Source organism: Myotis lucifugus, unplaced genomic scaffold, assembly GCF_000147115.1.
Source record: "Myotis lucifugus unplaced genomic scaffold, Myoluc2.0 scaffold_4799, whole genome shotgun sequence".
Lineage (NCBI taxonomy): Eukaryota > Metazoa > Chordata > Mammalia > Chiroptera > Vespertilionidae > Myotis > Myotis lucifugus.
This window is the reverse complement of record NW_005875847.1, coordinates 2,149-9,913: the sequence shown is the minus strand read 5'-3', so window position 1 is coordinate 9,913 and position 7,765 is coordinate 2,149. Positions and strand designations below refer to the sequence as shown.

The window sequence follows — 7,765 nt, the reverse complement described above, 5'->3', positions numbered from 1 at the left end:
TTAAATACAGTTCCTCCTGTTGTGACCCAACCATAAAATTATTTTCGTTGCTACTTCATAACTGTAATGTTGCTACTGTTATGAATCGTCATGTAAATATCTGATATGCAGGATGGTCTTAGGCGACCCCTGTGAAAGGGTCGTTCGACCGCCAAAGGGATCACGACCCACAGGTTGAGAACCGCTGCTCTAAAGTCAGAAAGGGCGCGATTACAATCAGGGGGACTCACCTGTTGTGCGGCCAGAGGCATAGAGGGAGAGCACAGCTTGAATGGCGACGTACATGGCAGGGACATTGAAGGTTTCAAACATGATCTGAAAGGACAATGCAGAATTAGACACTGTCTGGCAGAAATCACGGCACCTCTGGGCCTAAAGAATGGTTTGGAATCTTTTTTAAGGGCAGGAAATATGCCTATTTACCCTACTCCCACCTCCCATAGGGCCTGGCACGGACTATGCACAGGGCAGGCTCTCAAAGAATTCTGTTGCCCTGATGTGTGAATGGGGGATAGGATCATGTGTAGCATCCACGTTCCATTCTTGTGCCAGTGCTCAGGTCTGGCTGGCCTCTTACCTGGGTCATCTTCTCCCTGTTGGCCTTGGGATTTAGGGGTGCCTCTGTGAGCAGGGTGGGGTGCTCTTCAGGTGCTACCCGCAGCTCATTGTAGAAGGAGTGGTGCCAGATCTGTTTGGGACAAAAGTCAGATGAGTCCAGCAGACTCCCAGTGGGCTGGAAAACTCCAACTGACATGCTGTGCTGAGGGAGTATGGCTCCGTGTTCTTGGATCTGGAGAGAACGGTCAGCCCTGGGAAGTTCTGATTGAAATTTAGAGGTTATATTGCTTCTCAACAGGGCCCCAGACAGGACTCAGATCTGGGGCCATTATACTTAGCATGTCGATTATGTCCGTCTGAACGCCTTTCTCTCCCCTGCTTTGTGCCTCGGGGGGCCAGGCCCCCTACATCTCTGTGTTCCTTGCTTTCTGGCTTCTGCCTCTGTTTGGCTTTTAGAAGATACCAGCAAGAGGTTGGAGAGGGAAGGAGTGTGTTGCTCCTGGGTACAGTGTGGCCTTTCATGAGCACAGCTCCTGTTGAGTGGCCCCTCTTTCAGGGCTCCAGCTCTCACGAAGTTTTACTGGCCTTGCCCTCCCTACGCGCCTCCTACCCCCCTCACCCCTAGCATTAGGGGAGAAAGAGCTTCCCTCTGTTGCTAGTAACTTGGGTGCCTCAACATCCCTTGCTGGTTCCCTTTCAGTGCACATCTCTGTAAGCAGCCCTTCCTTAAATTAACTCTCAAGCCCCAGCTGGGAATATGCTGTCTCCTGCTGGGAAACTGACAGACATGCTTGGACCTTCCTTGTATATTGTGACCCGGCTGGCACTTTAGAGCAGGGTTTCCCAACCTCGGCACTTTACTTTAGGTTGGACACTCCTTGTTACAGGATGTTTAGCAGCATCCACCCACCAGATGCCAGGAGCATCTCTTTATCTTGAAACAGGCAAACATGTCTCCCGACATAGCCAAAGGCCCCCTGGGAGGCAAGTCGCTCAGTGGAGAACCCCGGTTCCAAAGGAAGTTCTTTCTCTCTGTGTCTAGGTCCCTCTTCTGTGATCCAGGCCCACAAAACAGGAGTTTTTTATTCCTTCATTTCAGAGAGATTTCATGTTTAATTTCAGAGGCATTTGGCAAAGAGTGCCAGGGGCCTAAGGCCTGGATTTTCTCAGAGATGGGGCACAGGGTCATTGGATTCCACTGTGCCCACATATTGACGAGCCACTGGCTTTGTGCCAGGACGAAGCTAAAGGTAAGGAGTGCAGATGTGAACCAGACATGGCCCCTAGATTTTAGTTTCAAGAGAGGAGAAAGACAGGCAAAAAAGACAAAAGACAAAGACACCCACATTTTAAGTGAAGAACGAGGCAGTTCAGTCGGAGGGTTTAGGTGGGCCCTGAAGGCAAAGGAAGTCTGCAGAGGCGGAGAAGGGCACCCAAGGCAGAGGGAATGGCACAAGCAGAGGCCCATGTCTCACAGTGACACAGAGCAGGTGGCAATCGGTCTGAATGAGGTGATGTCAGCATTTCTTCTAATGTGGTCCCCAGATGCCTTCCATCAGCATCGTCTGGGATAGCTGTTACAGGTGCAGGTTCCTAGGCATATCTCAGACCCACGACGCACAGTCTTTAAAGTACATTATTAAAAAAAATTGACTTTGCAAAACATCCCGTAATGCAAACATCTGCACTTCATTTTATTTCAATTTTTTTTGAGTTTTTATAATGTACTTTAAAAACAAAAGATACCAATAATGTTAAAATTAGAAAAAAAAATTAAGAGGAATAAAAATCTCCCATATTTTAACAAGAAATTGACTTTTTTCTTCTTCCTAACCTTTCACTCTTACCAATTTTCAAATTTATCACTATCACCATTTACTTATTTCATATACTTTGTTTTATTTACTATTATATTGTTATTATAATACTTTCATATTCAGTTTTGTTTCTTGCCACTTTTCAGTTAATACACTATAATTTTCTTTTTCATAGTAAATATTTACTTTTAATACATTGAACACTTATTTTTTAATGCTTAAACAATATTGCATCATATACCATCATATATTTAATCATATTACTATTCATATGGTATCTTGCATTTTTATCTATAAATAATCCTGTGATAGCTATGTTTGTGCATATGACATTTTCTTTTTTCTATTCAGGTTGTTTTCCAAAGAAAAGAATTCTAACTGTGGAATTAGTGGCCTAAAGAGTATGGCAATAGGAAGACTTTTTTTATTTTTACTACCAACAAAAAGGCTAAATTACAGAATAAGAAAGTGCCCATCTTACCCTAACCTGCATCCAGTGCTCTCGCTCTTAAAATAGGAAATAATTTGATAGATAAAAATAATATCTAGTTTCACTTTGAAATTTTTTGTTTCAAATGAGTTTAAATTTTTTCAGATTTGCAACTTTTTATAATTTTCATTTGGGAAAGTATCTGTTCACATCCCTTGTTTATCTGCCTGGTGGACTTTGTATCTATAATCATCAATTGGCACTACCTGTTTATATCGCACTTGTGAATGTTTTTTGCAATTAGTTGCTTACCTTTTAAATTTGGCTTTATTTTTGACATGCTAGAAGTATGAGTTTTAAGAAATCAGATGTGTCATTCTTTTTTTCTATGACTTCTTACACCAGAAATTTGATACTCACACTTATTATATTGTATTTTTTTTATCATTTGAGTTTTTATATTTAACTTTTATATTCAATTGATATCTGTTTGGTGAAATAGAATGAAGTAAGGGCAATAAACAAAAATACCTCACCTCTCAAATAAGTAAGCAGTTGTCCCAGAATAATTTACTGAGTAAATCCTTTTCTGGTATTGCAAGTTTCATTGATCTTACATTTTCTCTTTACCTTTGTGCTGGTACCAAATTGTTTTAATTTTTAGAACTCTATATTATATTTTAATATTTGGACATGGCAAGTCTCCTTTAACAGTTTTTCTTATTAATTTTGTTCTTACAAATTTTGCCTTATTTCTTTCTTCAAACATACTTAATGATTATCTTGCATAATTAAAAAGTGTGCTTTCTCTTTAGTCAAACTGGTAGAAGCAGAGAGTAGAATAGTGGTTACTAGGAGGTTGGGGGGTGGGGGTGATGGGGAGATGTTGGTCAAGGGGAGCAGTCTCAGTTATGTAGGCTAAGTAAATTCTGGAGACTTAGTGTACAGCATGTGGACTATAGGTAACAGCACTGTGTTGTATACTTAAAAGTTGCCAAGAAAGTCCAAGTGCTCTTACTACGAGAAAAAAACACCTATGTGAAGTGACAGGTATGTGAATTGACTTGAATGTGATGACTGTTATACAATGTATATCACATCGTCAAATTGTATACCTTAAGTGTATACAATTTAAAAATTGTGAGATTTTTATTGGAATGGCAATGAGCCCATAAATTAATTTTAGAAGATTTGACAGCTTTACCTGATTCTGCTTTTAAAAATATGTTTTTATTGATTTTAGAGAGAGAGAAACATCCATTGGCTGCCTCCTGCACACCCCCTACTGGGGACTGAGCCTGCAACCCGGGCATGTGCTCTGACCAGGAATCAAACCAGCAACCCTTTGGTGCACAGGACGATGCCCAAGCAAATGAGCCACACAGGCTAGGCCCGTTTTTCTTCTAAGACACATACTATATTTTTAGTAGTTTATTTAAAGAGTTCATATTGTTGCCCTGGACAGTGTGGCTGAGTGATAAGAGCATTGTCTCTGCTCCCACGCCCCGCCCCGCCCTGCACCAAAGGATAGTGGGTTTGATTCCTGATCAAGGGCATGTACCTGGCTTGTGGGTTCACTCCCTGCTCGCCAGTCAGGGCTTGTGTGGGAATCAACCAATCGATGTGTCTCTCTCACATTGATGTTTTTTCTCTCTCTCACTCCTCCTCCCTCCCACTCTCTCTGAGAAAGCAATGGGGAAAAAACATCCTCTGGTGAGGATTAACAACAACAAAAAAGAGTTCATATTGTTACTACTATGAGTAAAATGTTTTTGTCTGTTATGTTTTTGATTTATATATTGTTAGGTATACACAAATAGTATGTGCCATTTATTGAGCATTCAGTATGTTTCCTACCTTGGGATTATACTAAGTATTCACCTAATTCAATCTCCCGAGCAGCCTAAGGAAGAAAGTATTTTAATCTCCACAAATGAGGAAACTGAGCCTTAAGGGACGGATTTGCTCCCGGATTTCCCTGTCCCTGTCTGTGTTCTTAATGGTTCCACTGTGTGAAGCAAAAGCTATTGTATTTTATCTATTTATCTCACATCCAGAGTGACTGAATCTAGGATCTGGAGAAATGTACAGTGAATGACAGATTTCAAATCAACATTCTTTATTCCCAGTGGCAGCCTGCTCAATACGCCCTCTATTACATTTCAAAAGGCAGTCAGTGCAAAACAAGAACTCCAAGACAACTGTCAGCAGAATTTATCAAAGGAATATTAAAAAGGTTCTATTAGCATTTTGCACACATGACTTTGTGATCACAGACTACATTTTAAAAAGTCCTCCTTCCCCACACTTTCTTACACACAAAAAGGGCTTCTAAAGCCCCCGAGAGAATCTTACCTAAGATTTTCATTAGAGAATCATCCTCATCATATAGCAGCAGTGCACCTATCTGAGGTGGTGGCAGGGAATGTTAGAAGGAGGCAGCACTAGCATTGGAAGGAAGGAGGAAGCGCTGGTGCAGAGTGAAGGCTGTGTGAGGGATGGAGCTGGGAATTCGGCAGGACCAGGCAGGTCCTCAGATGACAGACAGGAAGTTGGGGACCTTCTCTTGGTGAGTGAGGAGCTCCTGGAGATTCCTGAGGAGGCGAACGACAGGATCTGACCTGCTTTTAGAAAGAGAAGCTGTGCAGCCGTGTAGAGAATTAATTGGGTGAGTGAGACACCCAGTCAAAGGAACCAGTCAGGAAGCCATGGCAGTAGTCCTGTGGGAGATGTCAGCATCCCTGGTTGGGTGTGGCCATGGGGATGGACAGGAAGGAAGGGCGGCTGTGAGAAGCACTTTAGAGGGAGAGTTGACAGGGCACAGAGGACTGTGAGGTCCGAGGGTCACGGTGATGTCTTATCATTAAGATGAGCACCCTAAAGGGGGAGTCCACCAGTACCTTCTCCATGTCGTCCCAGTTGGTGATGATGCCGTGCTCAATGGGGTACTTGAGAGTCAGGATCCCTCGCTTGCTCTGGGCCTCATCCCCCACGTAGCTGTCTTTCTGGCCCATTCCCACCATTACACCCTGCAACACAGAAGAGGACGGGTGTGAGCTGCCTGAGGGCTCCCCTCAGAGGGACTCAGTCATCAGAGGGTTTCTGAAGAAAGATGAAGGTAGGAAAATGTCCTTCTTCCCCAGGAAACAGAACAGCAGGCGATAAGGTGAGGCAGACACCAGTGAATGAGGGAGGCAAGGAGAGAAGGTGGAGGGTTTCTTGTGAGCTTGTCGTTCTTTTTTCTCCTAAGACAATGTCATTTTCTGAGAGAGAGCAGAGTTCCTCCACACACTTCCTTACCTTACTACACACACACACACACACACACACACACACACACACACACACACACAAAGTACTTGTCCTCCTCAAATACCCGATGCTTACACTTTAAACCTCCAAATTTTTGCTTCTGCTGTGTATTCTCTCCACATGCTGAAATCCTCCTTAGCCTCAGTTATCCCTTTTTCTTTTATTTATTTTTTAAAATATATTTTTATTGATTTTAGAGAGGAAGGGAGAGGAAGAGAGAGATAGAAACATCAATGATGAGAGAAAGCATTGATTAGCTGCCTCCTGCACTCTCCGTACTGGGGATCGAGCCTGCAACCTGGGCATGTGCCTCAACCAGGAAAATGACCTCCTGGTTCATAGGTCAATGCTCAACCACTGAGCCACGTTGGCCAGGCAGTTGTCCCTTTTTGTAGAAAGTCTTCTCCTTCCCTTGTTCCTCCATTCATATTTTTAAAAATTATTAAATGTAGAGAGAAAGAGGACGAGAGAGAGAGAGAGAGAGAGAGAGAGAGAGGGAGACATCAGTTTGTTGTTCCACTTATTTATGCATTTATTGGTTGATTCTTGTATGTGCTTTGCCGGGGATCGAACCTGCAACCTTGCCGTGCTCAATGGGGTATTTGAGAGTCAGGATTGGATGACACTCTAACCAACAGAGCTACTGGCCAGGCCTCTATTTAAATTTAATTTCTCCTCTCCTGATGAAATATTTTGCCTCTATTTTAGCCTGTGATCTCAAATTAGTTGTGGGTGTATCTTCATGGAGTATACATTTCTTTTTTTTTTCAGTTTTTTTTAATTTCAAGAAAAATTATTTTAAATGAGTATACATTTCTTAAAGGCAAGGGGTTTAATTGCATTTTTAAAAAGGTTTCTTCCAAACTTAGCAACCCCAAAGACTTAAGCCAGACATAATGTCATCCGTGCATGCCTGACAGATGTTTTTGTTCTGCATATTTCTATTTACAGGGTCCTGTTCTATTAGTTGATCAGAAGAGAGAACCCCACCCTCAATACACATACACATACCCTCTCACACACACACTCATCCTCGCTCAGTCACACACACACACACACACACACACACACACACACACCTCAGCATAGTCCCCACAATGCAGTGCTTCCTCCTAATGCCTCACAGCCTTGTGTCCAGACGAGCACACACCTGGTGGCGAGGGCGGCCCACGATGGAAGGGAAAACGGCTCGGGGGGCGTCGTCTCCTGCGGAAGCCAGCCTTGCACAGGCCGGAGCCGTTGTCACACACGAGGGCAGTGGTCTCCTCTTCGCACATGGTGAGTGGTCAAGTGAACCCGGGGGCTGGAGCACCTTTGGGGTTGAGGGAGAAGAGAACTAGTCAACGGAGGGTCAAAAACATGTCGGAGACGGTCTTCTTGACGTTGGGGCCTGAGCCCACCGGCAGCCAGGGCCCAGTTCCAGGAGGCACCGTGTGGACCTGGCCTCCCAGACCCTGGCAATGGGCCCCTTCCCTCTCCCCTGCTGACGTGGGCTGAGTTGTGTATCCCAAGTTCACATGTTGAAGTCCTAACCTCCAGGCAGAGTGTGAGTGTGTTTGGGGACAGGCCTTTAATGAGGTAAGTAAGGCCCTAACCGGTTTGGCTCAGTGGCTAGAGCGTCGGCCTGCGGACTAAAGGGTCCCGGGTT

General features: G+C 43.8%; 1 pseudogene; it reads right to left on the bottom strand.

Annotated features, from left to right (window-relative positions):
- Positions 1-230: 230 nt before the first annotated feature.
- LOC102418146 lies at positions 231-7,407 on the bottom strand (annotated as a pseudogene).
- Positions 7,408-7,765: the final 358 nt, after the last annotated feature.